The following is a 25,368-nucleotide window of genomic DNA, read 5'->3' as shown; positions in this document are numbered from 1 at the left end:
GACTTCAACCATAACCCAAAGAAAAGACTGGATGAACTGATGCAGTTAGATGAACTCAGGCAAAGGGCTATATTAGAACAGGAAATTGTTCAACAAAGAAGGAAGCACTGGCATGATCGCCGAATTAAAGTCCGAGAATTCTAGAAAGGAGACTTAGTGCTTCTATATCAGTCAAGAATGGGTCCAAAGAAGCCGAATTTGAAGATTGCCTGGGCAGGACCTTTTGAAGTTGATTGGGTCTTTTCCAATGGCACAGTCAGATTAAAAGACTTATCTGGACTAATGTTGCCAGGAGTATATAATGGAGCAAAGATCAAACTTTATTACTCAGAGACCAGAGAAACTGGATTAGAAGAAGTCACTAAGGAACTGGAGGTTGTTGATCAAGAGATACCAGAATCAGATATTTTTGGTCTTTTCCATGTGCAACCAGTTCCAACTTCAGAACCAGTACCTGAAGAATCAGATCAGGCTGATTTAAGAACCAGTACCAGTATGATCCAACCAGAGTGGGAATCAGTTCAGAACCAGTATGAACTCACTTCCCAAATTTTCAAATGGTATGCTAGTGATAATTATTACAAGGATGGGTTGCAGTCCTGTCCAATGCATGTTTGCCACGTCAGCGACGGTGCACACAAGTCTAGAAGCGGTGAGTAGTGGATCTTTTATGGCGCGAACACGTATAACAGTCAGGCGAGTTAACATTTTTCCTCATAAATCTCCTGCGCGACGCTTTCCTCCTGTCAACCATTCGCCATCGCCGAGCTCTTAGGTCTCTTCACTACAACCGCAAACTTCGACCTCCAACGAGACAGTTGACTGTCAGACAACCTTACCAGTGACACCAGGCAACGGCTTTAACACAAGTAAGTCCTCTTCGCCTTCGCCTGTTTCATCGTCGTCAACCTCACAATGTATGGGTAGAAGGAAACGATCAGAGAAGATGGAGGAAACTCTTGCAGAAACCAATCCTATAATTATTGAGGCAAACGAAAGCCTTCTTGTTCTTCCATACAGTAAAATCCAACGATATGTCTTTACTGATCATGCAATGACTCTGCTACAACTCTGGGATCTGCGAGTTGTATTGCAGGCGACAAGGATTGCTTTTGATGCAGGGATCATCAAGCAAGTTCTTGATTCCTTTGATGCAGAAAACAACAGTGCTATGATAAATAATAGGAGGGTGTCAGTGACACCAGAAGCCATTGCATTTGCATTTCGGATGCCTAATGAGCCTAAACCATCGGTGGCAACTGCGCAGCAAATAAGTATTGCCCTTAAGGAGGATGAAGCAGCTCGAAAGAAGCGCAAGGCAAGTGCTCAAGGAGTTCCAGTAGCAGGACTGGAAGCCTCTGCTGCTTACAGGTTTGTAGCCGAAGCAGTCAGTCTTAAGAATAACCCAACTTATGTGTCAGAAAAATTATTTGCTATGCTGTTGGCCAAGATACTGGATCCACAAGTCCATATCAACCTGTGCCAAATACTCTCGCATAATGTACTTCAACAGACTACCAAGTTGAAATCTCAAACTGTTTTCAAGGCATGGTATGTCTGGCAATTTCTGTATTGGGCTACTGCTGCAGACATTAATGAGCAGGTGAAGCTGGCATGTAATGAGCAGCCCATTTCTGAACCGAATAAAATTGAACTGTCCTCAGACGACAAGGAAACGGACAGTCAAACAACCTCCAAGGACCTGAAAAGGAAAGCTACTGTAGAGGAAGCTAGTAGTTCAAAGAAACCAAGAATTACACTAACCAAAAGCAGTGAATTCTTGAAGCACATCGAAAGCCAGGTAAAGGCAGCGAGCACTGAGACAACTGTACCTAATCAGACAGTTGTTACTGGATCTGGGAAGGATCATGTGAAGCCAGTCACTGAGGCGAAGGTACCAGACCAATTAGGAGACAAAGGCAGGAATCAACTGGATAAAGGGAAAGGTCCAGCATCCTCAACTATGATTGAAACAGTTCCTGTCATTTCTCAAAACCCTCTGCAACTGGTTAAAAAGGATAAGCTACAGCAAATGCAAACTCAGAAATTGAGAGGGCATCTCTCACTCACCAAAACTGATTATGCATCTCTACCTTATGTGGCTCCTGTGGCAATATATGAACTAGTTGATTCTGATCCAACAACGGTCAAAGATAGATGTTCAGTACTAATACAGACCTCTTGGAATACCATTGTCAGCTGTATGGGACAATTGGTGGAAGCTGCTGGATCAGAAGATGAAGTTAAAAATCTTAAAGCTGAATTGGCAGAAGCACAGCATCAGATTGCCACACTCCAGAAAGCCCAGGAAGCACAGAACATACAACACAGGGTATTGCAAGCTCAGTCAGAGAGAGCTCAGGAGTTGTTGAACAAAAAGTTAGCTAAAGCTGAGTCTGAAATTATGATCATAAAGAGTCAAAGGAATGAAGCATCGAGAGCTGCAGAGCGAGTTGAAATGGGGCTCAGAACGAAGCGGGCAGAATTTAGGAAGCTGCTATTACACCATACAGCTCTGAAGCGTTCGTTGACGGACAGATACATCTACAACAGCTTGTCTGAAATTTTGAACCCCACAGGCAATGCTGTTTTTGATTTAGAAAATTTAAAATCCTTGATGGAAAGTCTACAAAGTGATTTGCAGGACAAGGTGAGTGAATTCAACAATGCTCTGATGAACCAAGCCATCATGGATTATATTGAGCAGCAGACATCCCCAGAGGAGGATGAAGAAGAAGAAGAAGATGAAGCTGATAAGGAGGAGGATGATCAAGAAGCCGTGCATACACAGGATGATGATGATGCCCCACCACCATCTCCACCTCCAGGACCAGGCAATGATGGGACAGGACTAGATGAAGGAGGCCAGTCACAGCAAGACCAACCTGACCAGACTGAAGAATAGCAGGAAAGACAGGAAACAGAACAACAGTCGGGTCATCAGCAGACTGAAGAACGGCAGACCAGCAACATTGGAAATGAGCCACCTGATCAGTCCTATCACTGCAGAGAGGCTAAAGGGAAAATGAAGGCTCAGGATGAAGGACCAGTGAAGGATCATCAGCATTCACTGCAACTCATTACCCTAAATAAGCAGCTGAGACATCAACAGGCCTCCATCACCAGACAGTATCTGGAGGATGATACTCTGTGGACTGATTTAGAAAGGTTCCAAAGGCTATATGTAGGAGCCAGAGAAATGGTAGAACATTGAAAATCTGCTGCTTTTCATGATAAGGAAGCTTGTAGACTATCGGCGCATCCCATTACAGTTCAGCTGTTGGAACGAGTTCCAGAATGGATACTCAATGCTGATGAGAAAGTGGTAAACCCGCACTGGCAAAGACAGTCCACTGCAGATTGTCAGTCTTTGGCTTTAGAACTGGAACTTCTGCTGGGTAACAAACCAACTTACCGCTGTATGAAGGACGTTAGGGTCCAACTTAAGGATGTTCTGGTTCAACTGCAAATTGCTAGAGGTGTTTTGGACCAGAGAATGAAAGCCATCCTGGAGGACCACACAGCCACTAGCAGAGGACCTCAAACTCGCATGTCAGTAGGAGCACAGGCAACTGCTCTCCGTACCCTATTCTAACTAGTCATAATTACTAGGAAGATGATGCAACAAGAGAACCAGGCGGTTCTGAATTTCCTGGAATTTGTGCCTGATTCTCCAGTTCTCTTGTATGCTGTTCCAACAAGAGAAATTGAGTTGCCAAGATTCTTTCCAGCACTGTATCCTCAATATCAAGAGCCAATTGATCGACTCACATATTTCAAAATAATTGATGAGTTTCAGGATTGGTATGAGCGATCAACTGTAGAATGGAAGACTTGGCAGACATTGTTTAATGATGTTCTTCAAATCAATGATATCCAGGCAATAAAGGAAGAGCTACAGAGGATTCAGCTTTGTATGGGCTAGTGGAAGATTCAGGTCAGAGGATTGACTAGGATTACTAATCAGTTACTGCAGCTTACAGTCGAATCTTCCAAACTGCCTGAGAAAGACATTGCAGCAAAGCCGGGTCTAGCACCACAGTACAGGGAGATGGCTGAGATTCTGTTCGAAGCGCGCATCAAAACAAATCAGCCTCTTCCACAAGGATGGATCCATACTGCTTCGCATTGTCATAAACTGGCCAGAACCAGACTGACCAAGGGCAGGCGTACACTCTATGATCCTGACACCAAAACCTATCATTCTCTCACACCTTATGAGGTAGAGATGACCACAGAATGGCGGGATCAGCTGGAGCAGGAGGCCATTTACCGACTAATTCAGAAGGAGAATGCTGATGCTAGAACTTCTCAAGCACCAACACGGTCAAAGAGCAAGGGCAAAAGAAAGACGGTCCAATGGAAGGATACTGGGTAGTGCAATCTCAGAATTCGGGGGTGACTTTTCTTTTCAGCAGGCAGAGAGAGATAACCTTGTCCTTTTCAGCTGCCTCTCGAAATTTGTGAGCTTTCTAGAGCTCTGCATCCTTCACCATCTTCTGGTGGATTGTCAGAGTCAGACATTGAGAAGATGGATTGTCAACATCAGAACCAGACGATGGATTTTTCAGTTTAACATCAGAACCAGACAATGGATTTTTCAAAAATTTTGGAATCTTGCCAAAATTCAAGAAAGAAGGGAAGGATGTAGACGGCTGGCGCGTCACCATGTGGGAACGTGTTCTTAGAAGATGGGCAATGAATCACTTAGTAATTACTACGGTAAACCCGAAGCATATAAATAGGGCCCATTACTTTGATATCGGGTTGGCAATTGTTATCACTTGTATTAGCGCTTTGAGCTATAATTGCATTTGAGCATCAGTGGCAGTATTATCGGCTACATTTTCCCTCTCTCTAATCATATTCACTGTAATCTCAATCATGATATATATATTCCAGTGATACTGACTTCTCAACAGTCTTCTGAATCTGAATCTGAACTTTACTCTAGTCTTTAAGTCTGATTCTCATTTCAGTATTCATATTTCAGTTTAGTCACTGATTTCTGTCTAGTCTGCTGTCTGAACTCTTCCTACTCTAAGTAGTTGAAATCCTTCAACACTGGAATTAGTTATCTTAAGAGATCAGCTCCAATTCCAATCCCCTGTGAGCAACAAAATCCCTTTCGGGATTATGGACAACAGAGAGAAGCATCTCTCATGCCCTCTAAGACCTCTAAAATGAAAAAAGATCTTTCTTCTAAACATGAGAGAGAGAGAGAGAGAGAGAGAGAGAGAGAGAGAGAGAGAGAGAGAGAGAGAGAGAGAGAGAGAGAGAGAGAGAGAGAGAACACTTCCTTCTAGTGTCCTGACTTCTCCTTTGCCCCTATGTAGGCTCATTCCACATGCTAGAGTTTAGGGCTTAAGGTCTGATGTAAGTGGTCTAAAGTCAACATTTAAAGAAGGATATATCAATGAGGGACATAGAATGTTGGGTGGAAACCCCTTCAGTCACTTTTGATCATTTTACCTTATCATGAATACTTATACGCATAACTTTGTGTGTGTGTGTGTGTGTGCTCTCGATAAAGTTCGCTCGGTGTATGGTAAGACTCCTTGGAAGCCAACCTTATCCTATAATTAGAATCTAAAAATTGCGCATCGGGATGTGTATATGATTTTTTTTTAAAAAAAAGCCACAAACATGCATGAACTTATCTTCTTGCTTTTTGCTATTCTTAACTCTTGCTTTTGGCCTTGAGAGTCTATATAAGACCCCTCTTCCCTCACTTTCAAGATACACACACAAAAGTTCTTAGAAGCGGAAGCTCGCTTGCCTTGACATCGGAGACATCTTCTCTCCCTTAACCTCTCTCTCTCTCTCTCTCTCTCTCTCTCTCTCTCTCACCCTTAACCTATCTCCATCTCGAACTCCATATCTACCACCATCGTGTTGTCTCTCGAATTGTTGAGTTCTCTTTCTCTCTCTCTCTCTTGCCATCTTCTCAACAATCAAGGAAGCCATAACTTTACTTTTCACGGCAAAGCTTTCCCTCTTCTCTACCGCGATACGATGGCCTCAAAATGAGCAATACAAAGCTCCAAGGACGCTCCTATTGTTCCACCTCCAAGGAAGGTGCAAAGAAGGGTATCAACTACTCCAATCATAGCTCAAGTGGAGGTCTCAATTGTGGAAGAAGTAGAAGCCGTCCAACCTCCAACACGGAAGGTAGTCAAACATGTTGCTAGTCCGGCAAGACAAGTTTATAATTTGGCATCATTATATATGCTGACTTGGTAAGTCTAGTATAAGAATTTTCCTTAAACCGTCCAAGAAATGTGATTGTATCACAAGAAAGAAGCATATGAGTTTGTAGAGTAGTGAAAGATTTGTTTGATAAATTATCACTGTTTGATAAATTTTTATTGCTTGATAAATTATTATTGTTTGGTAAGTTGTTACTATTTGATATTAAGAATTGGTTGATCATGTTTGAAGAATCATTGAAAGAATATCTTTTGCTCCTTGCGGTTAGCGAGATGCCTTGTGGGTAGCAAGATGCTTTGCAGTTAGGGAGATGATCCCGCAATTAGCAGAGATTAAGCTAAGGTTATAGGCTCTCTTTTTATCCCTCATACGTAGTGAGATGCCCTTGCAATTAGCGAGATGGAAAATTATGTGCAATTCATTAACAAATAAGTAAATCCTTTGCAAAGGCTCTGTTGGTTAGACAGAGAAAGTTCACAGGTAGCGACAAACTCTTAAGAAATTGGAAAATTCTTTTTTTAAAAAATATAGGATTGTACTCATTAGGCCTTTTTTGAATTATTTTGGTGATGTTTGAAGGGTTGTATGAAAGAACCTGTGTCGGAATTAATAAAGGAACACTGTTTATATATGTAAAACAATGTGGTAGTAATTAAAAAATAAGAAGATCGAGTGAATTCGGTGTGAAAAGTGGGAGAGTAGTATGCAAATGGATCTATGATTACGGAAAGTGGATCCGATTAGTCAGGAACTTTTTACAAGACTATTAATTAGTTAAGCATAATCTCATATCACATTTATGATTTACGAATGGAGATCGTGTTGAAGATGATGAAACAGGAAACAGAAGGAAGACAACAACTCAGAGTAGGAAGAAGATGGAGAAGGAGAAGACACAGAGCTTGAGTACGAGATCTCTGTAGTCTCTCTCTCTGTATTGGAATAATAGTGTATGTTCAAACTCAGAGCTACAAAGCTTATATGAAACCCTAAGAGATAAGGTGTCCTTTCACACCGGATGTCCAGGGGGAAAAACCCAGTGGGAGAAAAGTGCCCCTGGTGAAGCGCGTATACACACTAACACTACTACATGTCTACAAATCCCCCCTGTAGTCATAGTGTGAATCCGTACAAGGTAGCAGATCATCATGTGTATGAGAGTAAGCCCAAAGCTTTTCGGAAAGCTTCAAACTTTTCTCGTGATAACGCCTTCGTAAATAGATCTGCAATGTTATCCTGTGTAGGACAGTAAGTTAGTGTGATCTCCCCTGCATGTAGCCTTTCCCTGACATAGTGGTAGTGAACCTCTATGTGCTTTGTTCTTGCATGAAATACTGGATTCCTTGCAACTGCCATAGCACTCTGACTGTCAGTGAAAATGGTAGTGGGTGCCTGTTGACACTCACAAAGATCTGCCAATAACCTACGTATCCATACACAATCAACTGTTGCCGTGAAAGCTGCCCTGTACTCAGCTTCACAAGTTGATGTAGCCATTGTGGGTTGCTTCTTGCTTAGCCAAGATATACATGCATTTCCCAAGAAAAAACAATTGCCACTTGTGGAATGTCGTGTGTCAAAATCACCAGCCCAATCTGAATCGCTGTAACCAAGAAGCTGCATAGAACTGTGCTTTCCATACATATCCCCCCTTGGAAAGAACATGGCAAGATTAGGGGTACCTGAAAGGTAACGAAGTATGCGCTTCACAGCCTGCCAATGATGCATACCTGGGCTGTGCATAAATCTGCTTGCTTGTGAAACCCCAAATTGAATGTCTGAACGAGTGTTGCCTGCCAAATATATCAAGCAACCAACCGCTGCTGCATAAGTATGTACATCAAAAGGTTCTCCAGCATCGTGCATGCTCAACTTTGATCTAGTTTCTACGGGTGTAGAGATTGGCTTACAATTTTGCATACCAAACTTGTCCAAAATTTTATGCAAATATTTTGCCTGCAACATGTATATACCATCCTCTGATTGCACAAACTGAATACCCAAGTAATAATGTAGCAAACCAAGATCAGACATCTCAAACGTTTTTCTCAAAGCATCTTTAAACGCTTCAATTTCATTTGCATTATTGCCTGTAAGAAGCATATCATCCACATAAAGTGTTAGCATAATGAGAACTCCATCTCTCTGTTTGACATACAAAGTACTTTCTGTTGGACTATTCTGAAATCCCTGGCCAATCAAATAAGTATGTATCTTCTCATACCATGCTCTTGGAGCCTGTTTGAGACCATACAAAGCTTTACGCAATCTACATACCTTTTGCTCTTGACCTTTTACAACAAAACCACTTGGTTGAATTACATAAACTTCTTCCTGCAAATCACCATTCAAAAAAGCAGTTTTGATATCCAACTGATGCACTTTCCAACCATGATGAGCAGCAATTGCAACTAGTGATCTAACTGTGGACGCACGAGTAGTAGGAGCAAAGGTTTCATCATAATCTATGCCTTTCTGTTGCGCATAGCCTTTTGCCACAAGCCTTGCTTTGTACCTGTCAACAGTATCATCTTGTTTCCTTTTTACCTTAAAAACCCACTTTGTACCAATAGGCTTTTTACCTGTAGGCAAGTCCACTAGATCCCATGTATGATTCTTATGAATAGAATCAATTTCTTGTTGCATAGCATCTTTCCACTGAACACACTCTAAAGCTTGTTCAAATGAATCAGGCTCATCTGCATCACAAAGAGTGCTAAAGCAAGCCAAATCTACTTGCTCTCTGCCAAAAGTAGTACTAGCACGTGTTTTTCGTGGCAACGGTGCATCCAACTTGCTATCTTGCAAAGTTTTCTGAACCCATTTAGGCAAGGTTCTTTCTTCCCTGAGAACTTCTTGCTCTTCACGCACAATTTCCTCTACATCATGAGGTGTCACATGCTGATCAAAAGATTGATCAAGATTATCAACCTGTTGTGATTCTTGATTCTCCACAAAAGAAGGAAGCAAACCTTCAAATACATCATGTGTCTGCATATGAGGTACATCAAAAGCAACCATAGGTGAGCAGTAGTTTCTGTAAAAATTACATCACGACTTTCAAAAATCTTGTTTGTAGCAGGATTGTAAAGTCTATAACCTTTACTTCCACTACTGTACCCCACAAATATACATTTGATTGCCTTATCATCAAGCTTCCCACGTAACTGCTGAGGGATGTGAGCATAAGCAAGACAACCAAAAACACGAAGATAACTGACTGAAGGTTTTCTGTCATACCAAGCTTCATATGCAGTAATGATCTTCAAGGCACGAGTAGGACACCTGTTCAAAACATGTGCTGCACAAGCAACTGCCTCCATCCATAGCTTATGAGGCAAACTCTTAGCCTTGAGCATACATCTAGCCGTCTCCATTAAAGACCTGTTCTTCCTTTCTGCAACACCATTTTGTTGTGGTGTGTATGGCATAGTGCATTGGTGTTTAATGCCTTTCTTTCCCAAAAAATCCTTAAATGCACCTGACATGTATTCACCTCCTCGATCGGTACGAAGAGTCTGTACTTTGCAACCTGTTTCATTTTCAACCATGGCGACATAATGTTGAAAAACTGCAAACACATCTGACTTTGCTTTGAGTGGATACACCCAACAAAACCTGGAAAAGTCATCAATGAAGGTCACAAAATAAAGGCTGTTTCCTATAGATGGCGTCCTCATAGGACCACATACATCACTGTGTACAAGCTGCAACTTTCGTGTCGCTCTAACTGAACCATCCTGCGAAAATGTAAATCTGTGTATCTTTCCAAGAACGCAACCTTCACATACATGTCTTGGTGGCATCTCCAATAAAGACAAATCATGCACCATATTATGACGTTGTAAAGTCATCAAACTGCCATAACCAACATGCCCAAATCTAGCATGCCACAACTCAGCATCCTGCATGGCCTGAGTCTTTGTTTCTGCAATACATACCTGAATCTGCTTTTCATAACGATCTAGCACAAATAGTCCATTGTCCAGCGTACCTGTAGTGATAAGAGAATAACCATTCTCTCGATCTCGTACAACACATCTGTCATCCTCAAAAATGACCCGAAGACCATTTTTTGCAAGAGAGGATACAGACAACAAATTCTTCTTGATCCCTGGAACATATAAGACATCTGGCAAGCATAAATCTGAACCATCTGAAATGGTAATCAAAATCTTACCAACTCCTTTGATTGGATAAGAAGCATTATTTGCACATGTCACCTTCTTTCCTGTTGGAGCTGCATCCAATGAACAAAACAAATCCTTCCTTGAAGTAATATGCCTGGATGCACCACTATCAAAGTACCAAATCATTTGTGTCTTGTCAACACTGTAAGCAGAAAAATCTGAACATACTACAAAAGCATAAGAATCCTGCACAAAGTTTGCAGACTCTTCTTTAGCTGTAGAAGAATCACCAGAAGCTGAAACAACCAAACTTGACTCTTTCTTCTTTTCTTTAGCAATTCGCTTTTTACACTCACTAATGTAGTGACCAGGTTTCTTGCAGTAGTGACATTTACCTTTCTTCTTGGACTTGTCGGAATCACCTTTAGACTTCTCTGAAGACTGTCCTGCACCAGACTTGGAGTGATGAGCACTCTCTTTACCCTTGTTTTTGTTCTGTACAACAAGAGCATGATCCATACCATCCACCTGTAAAGACTTGTTCTTACGTGATTGATCCTCCTGCAATAGCAAAGCCACTAACTCTTCAAAATGAAGAGGCTCAGGATTAGCTCGCAAAGACAGAGTCAAAGAAGTCTAAAAAGTCAAATAAGATGGTGGTAGTGAATTGAGTGTTTTGGAAACCAAGTCCTTCTCTGGAATCACTTCATCAATGCTAAGCAATTGCTCTTTAAGATCCCTGATTTTTGTAAGATGCTCGACGATATCGTCACCTTCGTCCATCTGTATTTTGTCAAGTTGTTTCTTCAAAAACTCTATTCTGGCAGCGTTTCTTCCTCCAAACATAGCTTGCAGAGTGTTCCAAGCATCCTCAGAAGTTCTGCAAGATCTGATATGTGGTGTGATTGTCCTCTTTATGGTTAAGGCAATCACAGCCATAGCCTGTGCATCTTTAGTATCCCATCTCTTTTGCTCTGGAGTGACTTGTGAGGGTCCTGCACCAACAGCTGCACCACGACCAGGCGTGGCAGGTGCAATGCTACCTGGACGAACTTCATCTCCAGATACATAATCCCACAATCCTTTACCAACCAAAACATTTTTGGCCATAAAAGACCAAAGAGAATAGTTGGTACCATCCAATTTGTCTTCGGATGTAAACGCACCAAAAATCTCTTTCTCCGTAGATTGAGCCATACTGTAGATGCACACAAGAGAGCAAAAGAACCTGCAAGAGATTCACAAATCTCCTCTCCAATCCAAGAAAAACTCTACACAAAATCTCAGCACAAAGCTAAGACAAGCTGCTTCCCAAAAGAACTGTTTACCTGAAGAAAATCTGTCAAAAAGCACACCCTCTTGATCTAAACGCCTCCGAAAAGTAACTTCTGCTACGTTGCTCAGAACAAAATTCTGAGGGCTCGAACGGCTTCGAAAGGGGGGTAAAACCCCAGGTCACCTTTTCAGAATACTCCCGGAACGTCGAGGATGCTCCCACGAGCAAATTTTTCGAAAACTGCCTGAAAACTGCGATTGCGCGCGCGGACGCGAAAACGCAAGTAGAGGCTCTGGAAATCACCTTGCTCTGATACCAATTGTTGAAGATGATGAAACAAGAAACAAAAGGAAGACAACAAATCAGAGTAGGAAGAAGATGGAGAAGGAGAAGACACAGAGCTTGAGTACGAGATCTCTGTAGTCTCTCTCTCTCTGTATTGGAATAATAGTGTATGTTCAAACTCAGAGCTACAAAGCTTATCTGAAACCCTAAGAGATAAGGTGTCCTTTCACACTGTATGTCCAGGGGGAAAAACCCAGTGGGAGAAAAGTGCCCCTGGTGAAGCGCGTATACACACTAACACTACTACATGTCTACAGATCGTGCCTCTTAAACATGGGGTAAAAGGAATTGTTTATAGATCCTAAGTATGTCAATGGGATTTTATCTTTATGATATAGGAATTAGCTTCTCTTAGAATCCTTTGATTTATCGACCTGGCTTGAGGTGTATGACCCTTACAACCACGATCACGATGGATAGATGTATTCTTCTGCTCCGTTGCTTGTATCCTTGCTTTGTGGAATCGGAGTAGGGTGTTGTCAATGGAACTTGAGAATAAAGGAATGCTAGCTATCAAGTGGCTCCAATGTTTCGGGCTAGGGACCTCACAATTAGTATCATAGCTTTAGGTTAAAAGTTTTCATTGGTTATCCCGAGCTTCCTTGTGCATATTGTTTTCCAAACCCATGGCGTAAACCACCAAAATATTACTACGTGTTAGTTGATGTGTACCACAAATATGATTGAAAACTCTATTATATTTTCTCATGGAGAGATCCTTTGTAGACCCCCATATAACATTTTGATGACTTTATGAATAGGAGATTAAGTTGTTTTTCTTCACAAAAAATGTTTGACTGGTTAAGTCATGTAAGTGAGTGGCTTGGAAAAGCCATGACTGGTTAGTCATGTGATTGGATAAGCTATGACTGGCTAAGTCATGTAATTTAGATAATTCATGGGTGGTTAAGTCATGTGATTGAGTTTTGATGGACTAGATAAGTCATGATTGGTTAAGTCACGTGATTGAGTTTTGATTGGTTAAGTCATACAATTGAGCTTTTAGTGGATCGGACAAGTCTAAGTTTGGAAAATACATGAATGTGTTGAGTTATTATAAACAATGATGTTAATATATGCATACACCTACGTCGGAAAACACTTAGAATGATGCTATTTATATGAAAATTCAGGAGAAACAATTGTTGCTCAAACTAATGCAACCACCTTCTTTTAAAGGAGAAGGTGAGGATGCGGAAGTATGGATTGATGCTATGGATGATTACTTATTTGTTGCTAGGATCACACCTACAAATCACGCGATGCTAGGAATGTTTCACCTCTTAGGGGAAGCAAATTTATGGTGGAAACAACATTGTTGTGACATGGGAGTATTGGAGAACTCCCAGAGTTGGAGGAAAATCAAACAAGGTGTAAAGGAAAGATACTTACCTCGTACCCATGAAGCCATAAAGATGAATGAGTTGTTTAGCTATAAACATTACAGTTTATCCCTAGAAGTGTACTACTTAAAGTTTTCAATTCTTAGGCATTATGCTCCACCAATGACCATCGAGCAGTAGATAACCCATTTCTGCCACGGTTTAAGGGAGCCAATTAGCTCTTGATTGGAAGCCCTAAAACTGACCACTGTGTACTCTTAATGAAGGAGCAAGATATTGGAAGAAGAGTCGAATAGAATGAGAGCTTCAACGATAGACAACCACAAAGATCTTATACCACTAATGTGCAAAATCCTCCACGTTCGGATGTTCGATGCTTTGAATGTGAAGAGTTTGGACATTATCAAAACAGATTTCCATGTCTAACTAATAGAGCAATAGTAACAACTAAAATAGACTAAGAAAAAATATCCTTTTGGGCATAATGGTGGATGAGCTTGTAATGAGAGTAGGACTATCCTCACTTTTTCTCGAGATGAGGACATCTTGAATCCCTAGCTTGGGGAGATTGTAATGTAGCCAGTATTTTTTGAATAATAACTATTTTAGTTACTTTGTAAAAGTATTTGAGGTTTGCATTTTTTTCAAGTCATAGAGCGTTTCTGAAGGAGTACGAGCGGAAGTGCGACGCGAGAGAGAGTGCGAGAAGAAGAGCACGACGATATGGTGAACTCGCTCTACTGTAATGTGTAGAGCATAGTGAGTTCTTATTAGGTTTTTACAAAAGAATATGTGTACATACTTGGCGGCCCGCCCACTTACCTGGGCGACCACATGGGCTTTATACCCCAACAAAATCCCACTTAAAGTCCAATGTGGTACTTTAAGTGTGAGAGAAGCTACTATACAAGCTAATATACAAGAGATGTAGAGAAGTGATGTACTACCCTACACCTAACTGCTTGCGAAAATGTGCCAAGCTCTCTGAGGGAAGTCCTTTTGTAAGTAGATCAACAGGATTTTCTGTGGTGTGAACTTTGACAAGATGAAGTTGCTTATCCTCGAGCATTTCCTTGATGAAATGATACTTCACATCCACATGCTTTGTCTTTGAGTGATAAACTGGATTGCGAGCCAATTGTATAGCACTTTGACTATCAAAATATAACACAGGCATCTCTTCTTTGATTCCCAAATCTGTTACTAGTCGATTAAGACAAATTGATTCTTTGCATGCCTCTGATGCTGCAACATATTCAGCCTCTGTAGTAGACTGAGTAACACAATCTTGTAATCTAGAACGCCATGATACTGCTCCACCAGCCAATGTAAAGACATACCCTGACGTAGACCTTCGGTTGTCTAAGTCACCTGCATAATCTGAGTCTGTAAAACCCTTTACACTTAGCTCCTGACTCCCATAGCATATACGCATACTCTTTGTAGCTTTCAGGTATCTCAATATTCCTTTCACTGCCTCCCAATGTTTCTTGCCTGGGTTTGACATGTATCGACTTACTACTCCCACTGCAAATGCAATGTCTGGGCGAGTAGCAATCATTGCATACATCAAACTACCCACTGCAGACGCATATGGAATCTTATCCATTTCAGCATGTTCTTCCTTAGACACATGACCATCTTGTTTGCTAAGTTTCACATATGGTGGCAGTGGAACACTCAATGCCTTTCCCTTCTTCATATTGAAACGTTGCAAAACCTTGTCAATATACTCTGTTTGAGATAACCAAATCAACTTCTTTGATCTGTCTCTCTCAATGCGCATACCAAGTATATGACTTGCCTCACCCATGTCTTTCATGTCAAACGATTTTTCCATCTTTGACTTCAAAGCTGAAATTTCTTCCAAGTGCTTGCCAGCAATCAACATGTCATCCACATACAAAATAAGGATTAGCCAACTACCATCCTTAGCCTTCTTTTTATATAGACAGTGATCGAACTCACTACGTTTGTAGCCTTGAGAAAGCATAAACTTGTGGAATTTATGGTACCATGCCCTCGGTGATTGTTTTAAGCCATAAAGACTCTTTAACAACTGGCATACCCAATCTTCCTTGCCTTTCTCAACAAACCCTTCTGGCTGCTGCATGTAAATTTCCACATCTAAATCACCATGCAAGAACGCTGTCTTGACATCCATTTGGTGCAACACCAAATCTAATATGGCAACCAATGCAAGAAAGCATCTCAATGTAGTCATCTTGACCACCGGAGAGAAGACTTCATCAAAGTCAATGCCTTGTTCTTGCTTAAAGCCCTTGGCAACAAGCCTTGCTTTGTACTTTGGCTGACTATCATGAGTGGTGAACTTATACCTATAAACCCATTTACAAGGTAGAGCCTTTTTGCCATGTGGTAATTTAACTAGCTTCCATGTCTGGTTTTTATGCAGAGCTGTCATCTCTGCCTGCATGGCCAATTGCCAATTCTCGGAGTCCTTCATTTGCACTGCTTCCTTGTAACATGAAGGCTCATTGCAATCAGTCAACATGACATAGTTCATAGATGGAACAAACCTATCAGGAGGTCGCGTGATACGTCCAGATCTACGCACAATAGGTGGCTCAGCCTCAGCCACAACCTGTGGTTCCACTCTATCCTATCCTTGCTCCTCTTGAGCCCTGACATTTTGTCTTGCACGTGCAGGTCCATCTTCTTGGAAGACAACTCTTCTAATCTCCTCAACCCTCTCTGGTATAGAATGATATTTGGCTTCATTAAAGTGAACATCATTGCTGCGGATAACCTTTCTGGATTCGGGATCCCAAAGTCTGTACCCCATCTCACCAGAATTACCATAGCCTAGAAAGATGCACTTTCTACTCTTTGGCTCAAGTTTGTTCCTAAATTCCTTTGCAACGTGAGTATATGCCTCACAGCCAAAGACTCTGAGATGCTTATATGAGGGCACCTTGCCTGACCATACCATCTCTGCCACTAAATCCTTCTGCAAAGCCTTGCTAGGAGATCTATTTATAAGATGAACAGCTGTTGATACAGCTTCAGCCCAAACCCCATTTGGCAGCTGTGCATTAGACAACATACTTCTAACCTTCTCTTGTATGGTCCTATTCATCCTCTCAGCAACACCATTTTGAGGAGGATTGTAAGGAGCAGTAAGTTCACGTTTTATACCTTTTGACTCACAAAAGTCCTGAAAGGCCTTTGAAACATACTCTCCACCATTGTCACTACGTAAGCATTTAAGCTTCTTGCCACTCTGATTCTCCACAAGTGTCACAAACTTTTTGAAAACACTAAACGCTTCATCCTTGTGCTTGAGAAAGTAAACCCATACTTTCCTCGAGTAATCATCTATAAATGTCATAAAGTAAGAAGCTCCCCCTAGAGATAGGTTAGGCATAGGTCCACAAAAATCACTATGAACAAGTTCCAACTGTGTATCTCTTCTACTGCTTCTATGCTTATGTGGCTACTGTGTTTGCTTACCATACAGACAATGTTCACAGAATTCAAAATCATTAAATGACAAGCCAGGAAAATAACCAGAATGAGACAAGATTTCCATTCCCTTCTTGGACATATGTCCTAACCGGCTATGCCACAAAGAAACGTTCGGCTGCTCGGTTACATTGATTACATTTTTAGAGACATTTGATACATAAATCATGTAAAGTCCTCCAAACTTTACTCCATGTGCTACTGTCATAGAACCCTTGGATATCTTCCACATGTTCTTTCCAAAAGTGGTGACGTAGCCAACATCATCAAGTAAACCTGTGTTGATCAAGCTCTTTGTAATTGCGGGAACATGTCTCACATTCTTCAGCGTGAAAGAAGAGCCTTTCTGAAACTTCAATTGAACATCTCCAACACCTAAGATCTCACATGTCTGCCCATTGCCTAGCCGAACATGATCTTTAGTGGTCACATAAGAGGTAAACCACTCCTTGTTTGGAGACACATGAAGTGATGCCCCTGAGTCTATAATCCAGTCACTCAGTGCATTTCCATCAGATGCTGTAAGAAGAGCCGAGTCCATTGTATTCTTCAAGAAGTAGATGTCTCCTGACACTAGACTATCATCCTCTGCAACAATGTTTGTCACATTTATTTCTTGAATCTTCACTAAGGACTTGTTCTTCTCACCATGGTCTTCAGCTTTCTCTTGCCTTTTTCTGCTTTCCATTCTCTGCAGTCTCTTTTCATGTGACCCTTCTTGCCACAATGGTAGCATTCTATGTCACTCTTGCCTTTAGCACTGCGGGACTTGCTACGAGACTGATTCCTCTTTCCACCTTTGTGCTTTTCTTTGGTCCTTTCCCTGACAACTAAGGCTGTTCCTTTGCCTTTGTCCATTGTCTTTCTATTGGTTTCTTCAGTAAGTAGACTGCCTTCTACACCTGCTATGGTCAAACCATCTGGAGGTGCAGAATTACTCAAAGCTGTGCGAAAAGTGCCCAACTTTCCGACAATGTAATCAACAGGAACATAGCTCTAATAGGTTCATCAAACTTGAAACCTTGAGCTAACAACTGACTGTAGATTGTGTTGAATTCATTCAGATGATTGGACATAGGTGTCCCTTCTTTCATCTTCAAGTCAACAAGCTTCTTAAGCCAGTATACCTATGAAGATGCACTCTGCTTCTCATAAAGATCACTCAGCTTTAAACATGCTTGATAAGCCGACATCTCGTCAGCTACATTGAAGTAAACGCTTTCTGCCAAAGTCAACATAATGGTAGAAAGTGCCAATTCATCCATTTCACTCCATTCATCTTCGTCCATATCTTCTGGTTTTATCCCCTTGAGCTTTATAGGTTTTATCTGCTTCTTTTGTACCAACACGTGCCAAATCTGCTTCTTCCACAATGGGAAATTGGTTCCATCCAGCTTCTTGATATTGTAAAGAGCAGTGTCCTGTGATCCAGCCATAGCTACGCTTCACAGTAGTTTACTTTCCTGGGAAAAATTCGGCAGAGTTTCCCCTATAAACTGACCTCTGAACCAATATCAACTTGTCAAATGAACCAAGAAAGCTTCAGATTCTGCAGAAATTTCGGCAGAGTCTCCTTTGTAAAATGGCTCTGGTGTACTCAAAAAACAGACCAAAAAACAGCTCAAAAAACCACTATCTCTCTAACACTGTAAGCTGTGGGTAAACCTGTCCTGCACCTGTAATGTCTCTCACTGTCTTGTCACTGTCCTGTAAGCATAGACTGCGACAATGCCTCCACGGCAGTAAGATGCAATCCCAACTGTCTAACTCACAGTGAATACATCCTAGCTGCCTATCTAAGGGTGCTCGAGGGATCGCTCCAAGACCTGTATCACCGAAAGGATCTCAACATTCGAGAATCCCCCAGCTCAATAAAACCTCACTCGACCCTCAACAAAGGCTGTAGTAAATCTAACAATACATAGACTTCCCACAAAGTCATACATCCACAAATTTCCCACTGTATGCTGTAAGCGCTGCAGCGGTTGTTTGCTGCGTGACTCACAGGTAGCAAACCCTCAACAGACATACATCATCTCTGACAATAGATCCCATGTGGAAGTACCTGCAATGTCAGGATGAAATCTGGAATATCAAGTAGCAAACACAAGCTACCTGGTGAACTAGTGGATGTCGCCTACAGTCTGTGTGTAGATACACCCGTGTCGTATGTGATACGCCTCTAAGAACTGTGAGCCGTCCTTCGATGTGTAGACAACCACAAATCAACACTCTGGGAGTGCCGATATCCTCAGCACTTGCAGTCGTAGGCCGAAAACCCCAAATTTGCAGAGTTTGATCTGCACCCGCCAAGACCACGTAGTCGAAAATGGCCTACGCAGAACTTTGTCGAAGCCGAACGGTGGCCGAGATGACCTCAGAATGAAATTCTGAGAACACCAAGGCCTTCGGGCTGTCCCATAGGATTTGGGGCCGTGTCTTCGCTTGTCGAATCTCACTCCAATCTGAGCAGGTGACTCTGGCTACCTGCAAATGCTGCCCCGAGCCTTGATCTGAGCTCTGATACCAGTTGAAGGAGTACGAGCGGAAGTGCGACGCGAGAGAGAGTGCGAGAAGAAGAGCACGACGATATGGTGAACGCGCTCTACTGTAATGTGTAGAGCATAGTGAGTTCTTATTAGGTTTTTACTAAAGAATATGTGTACATACCTGGCGGCCTGCCCACTTACCTGGTCGACCACATTGGGCTTTATACCCCAACAGTTTCAACGGAACGATAGGATCAAAAATCAAACTTTTGGACTATTAATTATGGTTCTTAATTATGTGGGAACAATAGGTTGATATGAGAAACTTAGGCTTCAAGACTATATCTAAATATAAGAATTGACCCTTAAAAAAAAAAAGAGTGTTTTTAGAAAAGAAAGAGCGTTTATAGGAAAGAAGGAGTATTTTTAGGAAAGAAAGAGTGTTTGTAGAGAAGTAAGTCAAGATTAGAGATTCTTTTCTTGGAAGCCAAGCTTCTCCTAAATTAGAATCTCAACAATGTGCATCACGATGCGTGCCCAAAAAATTTAAATCAATAAATATTTTTTTTTAAAAAGCTACAAATGTGGGCATACTTATCTTCCTGCTTTTTACTATTCTTAGCTCTTAGTTTTGGCCTTGCGAGTCTATATAAAGACCCCTCTTCCCTCACTTTCAAGACACACACACGGAAGTTCTCAGAAATGGAAGCTCTGTTGGAATTAGGGTTGCAGGAGAAAACACAAATCTTGGAGAAGACAAAGGAAGCTTAAGGCACACATGTAGAGTATGTTATTTAGTGTGCAATGGAAAGATAAGATAGCCCTAGAGTGATAGGCGTATATACAATGCACGGGGAAAAAAACGTCGTAGTGAGGAAAAAAATGCCCTAACAGTCCTAAGTGTGTTCACACACATCACTACCACATGTATACGGTAACAAATCCCCCTGGGAGTGATGTGGTGAACAAGAGATGGCACATAGAGTACAGGGAAGTGCCATGTCCGGAGAACATGATCAATCCACAAAGGGCAGTAAGCCCAAAGCTTTGCAGAAAGCTTAGAACTTCTCACAAGACAATGCCTTTGTGAAAGATCTGCAAGGCTGTCTTGTGTTGGCACATAAGCCAAGATGATCTCTCTTGCTGAGAGCCTCTCCCTAAGATAGTCGTAATGCACCTCAATGTGCTTTGTGCGAGCATGAAAAACTAGGTTCCTCATAACTATCAATGCGCTTTGACTGTCATCAATGTAGATAATGCTAGCAGTGTCTTGTCCAACATGCAAATCGGTCATAAGCCATCTGAGCCATACACACTCAACCATAGCTGTGAAGATCTCCCGGTACTCAGCCTCAGAACTGAAAGTGACCACAATAGGTTATTTCTTGCTCAACCATGATATGCATGAACTGCCAAGCATGAAACAAAAACCACTCGTGGACACTTGCATGCTAAAACAACCAGCCCAACTCGAGTTCGCAAAAGCATGTAAATCTGGCGGCAATGATCTCCCCTTAGGATAAAACAACACAAGATGTAAAGTGACACTCAAGTAGTGAAAGATTCACATCTGCCAATGCTTAGAACTTGGGCTATGCATAAATCTGCTAATCTGTGAGATTTCAAACTGAATATTCGGCCTCATGCTCCATACATAAATGAGGCATCCAACAGAAGTTTGGCAAAGAATGACATTTGCAAGATCACCAGCATCATGAAGACTCAATTTCAATCCTTTTTTCATGGAAGTGGCAATAGGTTTGCAATCTTCAACTCCAAACTTACATAGCAAAGTCTCTATGTAACTTGTTTGACACAAGAAAATACCACCATCACACTGCTTAAACTGTGTTCCCAAGTAATGATGCAACAATTCTAAATATTTCATCTTGAAAGTAGCATTCAAATCAGCCTTAAATTCAGCAATATGTCTTTCATTTGGTCCATTGATAAAAAAAAATCATTCACATAGAGATCAACTATGAGAAGTACATCACCCTCACACTTTACATACAATATGCTTTCTGTTAGACTGTTATGAAAAGTCTCATTTGACTAAATGAGTATGAGCTTTCTCATGCCAAGCACGAGGAGATTGCTTCAACCCATACAAAGCTTTCTTACATTTGTAAAATTTATCCTCTTCTCCTTTATTGAAAAAACCATGAGGATGTGTTACATAAACTTCCTAAAATATGTCACCATTCACGAAAGCAGTAACAATGTCTAACTGACGTACATCCCAACCAAAATGAGCTACCAATGCACATAGAAAATGCACAGTAGTCATACGACAAGAGTGGGAGATAAATTCTCTTCATAATCTATGCATTTTTGCTGTGCATAATCCTTTGCAACAAGTGGAGCCTTATAGTGATCAATCTCCCATCGGGCTTGCGTTTCAACTTATAAACCCACTTCGTACCAATGGCCTTTTGGCCAGGACAAAAATCACATAAAGTCCATGTGTCATTTTCTATAAGTGCATCATATTGTGACTGCATGGTAGCCATTATATTTTGATATGTCATACATGTCCTGTGAGCTTACATTACTGTCTCTAGTACATGACAGCAAGGGCTGAACAGAATCTTCCACAAACACAACATCCCATGAGACCAAGATACGCTTTGTTTGTGTATGATACAACCTGTTATCTTTGCTTTTAGCACTATAACCAACAAAGATGCACTTGAAAACCTTATCATCCAATTTTTTGCGTTGCACTTGTGGCACCAAGGCATAAGCCAAACAATAAAAAACATGCATGTGCTCAGTAGAAGGCTTTCTATCATGCCATGATTCATAAGGAGTCAAGAGAATACAAAGCTTTCATAGGACACCTGTTAAGTATATAAGTGGCACACATAATAGTCTCAAGCCAAAATGAATGTGGTAAAACTTGACTTTTGACCATACATCGTGCCATTTTTGTAAGAGACATGTTTTTCCTCTCAGCAACACCATTTTTTTGAGGTGTAGCCAGAAATGCATTAAATTCATGAGACACATACTTCCCCCCTTGATCGGAATGGAGGGTTCCCATAGTACATTTTGAGACATTTTCAGCCATAGCCAAAAATTGCTTGAAGTACATAAAAACACAAACTTTGCTTTAAGCGGATACACCCATGCATGTTTGGAGTAATTATTAATAAAAGTCATGAAGTAAAGGCCATGCCCAAGGATGGAATTTTCATGGGTCCACAAACATCACTATGCACAAGCTACAACCTGCAGTGGCCCTAATTGAAACATCCTTTGGAAACTTTGCACTCTACATCTTATACAAAATACAGCCTTCACAAACATGTTTGACAGGTGCTTCAAGAGGCGACAAATAAGCAACCATATCAATTTTTTGCAAACACAGCAAACTGGAAAAACTAAGATGCCCGAAACGTGCATGCCAAAGTTTTGCATTTGAAACAGCTTTTGAATCCATAATAGCATTTGCAAAATGCTATTATGAAACACCTTGGAAATCAAGGCTGAAATGAGCCCGAATAGAAAATATGAGCATACCAAGTTCTATGAGCTAACTTGAAGTATTTTTCAACATGCTCATGCTCACCAAAGGTCACAAAAATTTGCGAAAGTGAGCAGGCATATATTGGCAATGCTGAAAACTAAGCCCGAGAGGACGCAACCTACTCTGATACCAATTGTTAGAATTAGGGTTGCAGGGAAACACACACAACTTGGAGAAGATGAAGGAAGCTCAAGGCACACAACAAAGAGTATATTACTTAGTGTGCAATGGAAAGATAAGATAGCCCTAGAGTGATGGACATATATACAATGCACGGGGGAAAAACCTCCTATTGAGGAAAAAATACCCCAATGGTCTTAAGTGTGTTCACACACATCACTACCACATCTATATGGTAACAAGCTCTCTTACCTTGACACCGGAGGTATCTTCTCTCCCTTAACCTTTCACTACCACATCTATATGGTAACAAGCTCTCTTACCTTGACACCGGAGGTATCTTCTCTCCCTTAACCTCTCTTCGTCTAGCTCTCACCCTTAATCCATCTCCATCTCCAACTCTATCTCTACAACCATCGTGTTGCCCCTCAGATTTTTGAGTTCTCTCTCTCTCTCTCTCTCTCTCTCTCTCTCTCTCTCTCTCTCTCGTGCCATCTTCTCAACAAGCAAGGAAGCTATAACTCTACTTTTCACGGTGAAGATTTTTCTCTTCTCTATGTTGATATGATGGCCCCAAAGCAAGTGACACAAAGCTCCAAGTATGCTCCTGTTGTTCCACCTCTAAGGATGGTGCAAAGGAAGGTATCAACTACTCGAATCATAGCTCAAGTGAAGGTATCATCTACGAAAAAATTTAAACCGCCCAGCCTCCAACACAGAAGGTAGTCAAACACGTCGCTAATCCGATAAGACAAATTTATAATTCTCCATTTCTATACATGATAACCTAGTAAGTCTAGTTTAGGAATTCCCTTGAAACCATCCAAGAAACATGATTGTATCACAAGAAACAAGCATATGATTTTGTAGAATAGTGAAAGATTTGTTTGATAAATTGTTATTGCTCGATAAACTGTTATTGTTTGATATTAAGAGTTGGTTGATCATGCTTGAAGAATCATTTAAAGAGTATAATTATTGAAAGAATATCTTTTGTTCCTTGCAATTAGCAAGACACCTTGCGATTAGCGAGATGCCTTGTGGGTAGCAAGATACCTTACGGTTAGCGAGATGTCTCACAATTAGTGAGATGATCCCATGATTAGCGAAGATTAAGCTCATGTTATCGACTCTCTTTTTATCCCTCGCAGTTAGTGAGATGCTTCATGGTTAGCGAGATACCCTTGCGGTTAGAAATTGGGAAAGCATGTGCAATTGGCGGTTAGCAAATAAGTAAATCCTTTGCAAAGGCTTTGTTGGTTAAGCAGAGAAAGTCTACAAGAAGTGGCAAACTCATAAGAAATTGGAAAATTCTTTTTTTGTTAAAATATAGGACTGTCTTTATTAGAACTTTTTTGAGATATTTTGGTGATGTTTGAAGGGCTGCATGAAAGAACCTGTGTCCTGAATTAATAAAGGAACACTGTTTGTATATGTAAAACAATGTAGTAGTAATTAAAAAACAAGAAGACCGGATGAGTGCGGTGTGGAAAGTGAGAACCTAATATCCAAATGGATCTATGTCTACATCCCAAAGAGTGGACCCAATTAGTCCGGTAATTTTCACAAGACTATTAGTTAATATATGCGTACACTTAGGGAAACCCTGAAATCACTCCTACATTGAAAAACGCTCAAAACGATGCTATTTATATGGAAATTTAGGACAAGAAATTGTTTCTCAAACAAATGCAACCACCTTCTTTTAAAGGAGAAGGTGATGATATTGAAAAGGATGTGGAAGTATGGATTGAAGCTATAAATAAAAATTTTTCTACTGCAAGGACCACGTCTACAAATCATTCGATGCTAGGGATGTTTTTGCCTCTTAGGGGAAGCAAAATCATGGTGAAAACAACATTGTTGTGACATGGGAGTATTGGAGAACTCCTAGAGTTGGAGGGAAATCAAACAAGCAGTGAAGGAAAGATACTTACCTCTTGTCCATGAAGCGATAAAGATGAATGAGTTCTTTAGCTTGAAACAATACAATTTATCCCTGAAAGAGTACTACTCAAATTTTTGAAGGCTTAGGCATTACGCTCTGCCAATGATCATAGAGCAGCAAGTAGCTTGTTTTTGCCAATGTTTAAGAGAGCCAATTAGCTCGCAATTGGAAGCTTTGAAACCTATCACTATACAAGATGCCTTACTACAAGCTAAACCTTTAATAAAGGAACAAGGTATTGGAAGAAGAGTCAAACAAAATCAGAGCTTCAATGATAGACAGCCACAAAGAGTTTATGCTGCTAATGCACAAAATCCTCCACGTTTGGATGTTTGATGCTTTGAATGTGGAGAGCTGGAACATTATCAGAATAGTTATCCACGTCTAACTAATAGAGAAATAGTAGCAACTAAAGTAGACTGAGGAAACTACCCTTTTGGACATAATGGTAGAAGAGCTGGTAATGAGAGTAGGACTACCCTCACTTTT

Source organism: Adiantum capillus-veneris, chromosome 11 (assembly GCF_014529385.1).
Source record: "Adiantum capillus-veneris isolate H3 chromosome 11, ASM1452938v2, whole genome shotgun sequence".
NCBI lineage: Eukaryota > Viridiplantae > Streptophyta > Polypodiopsida > Polypodiales > Pteridaceae > Adiantum > Adiantum capillus-veneris.
The sequence above is the reverse complement of the archived record's forward strand: the minus strand, read 5'-3'. Positions refer to the sequence as shown.